The sequence below is a fragment of the Echinops telfairi genome, unplaced genomic scaffold (assembly GCF_000313985.2).
Source record: "Echinops telfairi isolate 266 unplaced genomic scaffold, ASM31398v2 ScPeMD7_7401;HRSCAF=8416, whole genome shotgun sequence".
Taxonomy (NCBI): Eukaryota; Metazoa; Chordata; class Mammalia; order Afrosoricida; family Tenrecidae; genus Echinops; species Echinops telfairi.
In genome coordinates, this window is record NW_022111301.1 from 5,909,495 (window position 1) to 5,910,481 (window position 987).

Here is a 987-nt window from a genome sequence, read left to right on the forward strand (position 1 = left end):
ACTGCCACGTGTGGAGCCCGTCGTAGGCCCCCTAGAGCATCTCTTCACAGACTGTCTTCTGAGTGCTGTCTGGGAATGGGCAGAGCTTTGTAAACTGGAGTCGTTCCAAATAGCTTTTCATTTTCACTCCCTTTTCTTGGAGGAATGGCGCATCGTCAGGAAAACAGGCCCAGAAGTGCCTTAGAAGTTCTCCCGCAGCCAGGCACAGATGTTCCTATTCGGACTGAATGTCATTTGGCCCCATCCGGCTTATGGTTTGCTGTGCCCCTCCCTGACTAAGCCCAGGTGACAGGGATGGGATGGCACTACTAGCAGCACGATTTGAGAGAACCTGAATTAATTTGGGGGTGTAAGCTTCCATTCCTTGTCTAGATACTTTGAAAAAGAATGAACAATGTCCTGACTTGTTGCATATTGAAGTACTGGATTGGAGTTGGACCATGATAATACCTATCTGACTTCTTCAGCTTTAGTGCAATGTTTTTGGATGGAATTATTTTTCCCAAGTCTTCGTGTTCAGTGGACTTATAATCTCACCCCTTTGACTGCTGCCTGAAAGCAGCCTGCATCTCAGGAATTTCCATCCAAGCTGATGCGCTCACCTTTTTGGTCATTATGCGCTTCTTGTTTCTGGAGACCTGCTGCCAAGACCATGGCACTGGGGTGGTTAAATCTCTTGATAATGGCGCCATTACTATTCCCCTACGACTTAGATTTGGAAACAGACGGCACAGTCCCGGTGTATTTCCCAAAGCTGTCAATTCCAGGGGCGGGTTTTCCACTCCCAATGAAACCATTGTTTTAATCCTTTTTCATCTGTTTCAGGCACATTCCGCAAAGAGGTCTTTGGGCCCTGTGTTCAGTCTATACCTGTGAAAATAAAGGGACCGGAAGAAATGTGTCCAGATTTCCTCTTCTGTCATGCTGTGAGGGGCACATTCTGCATATTTCATTGTTACTGCTAGATAGGTCCTAAATATGGACTCA

The 987-nt window shown here is 46.6% G+C and overlaps 1 pseudogene; it reads right to left on the bottom strand.

The window, feature by feature from the left end:
- Positions 1–31: 31 nt before the first annotated feature.
- Positions 32–987, bottom strand: part of LOC101642267 — a 5,423-nt pseudogene continuing 4,467 nt past the window's right edge.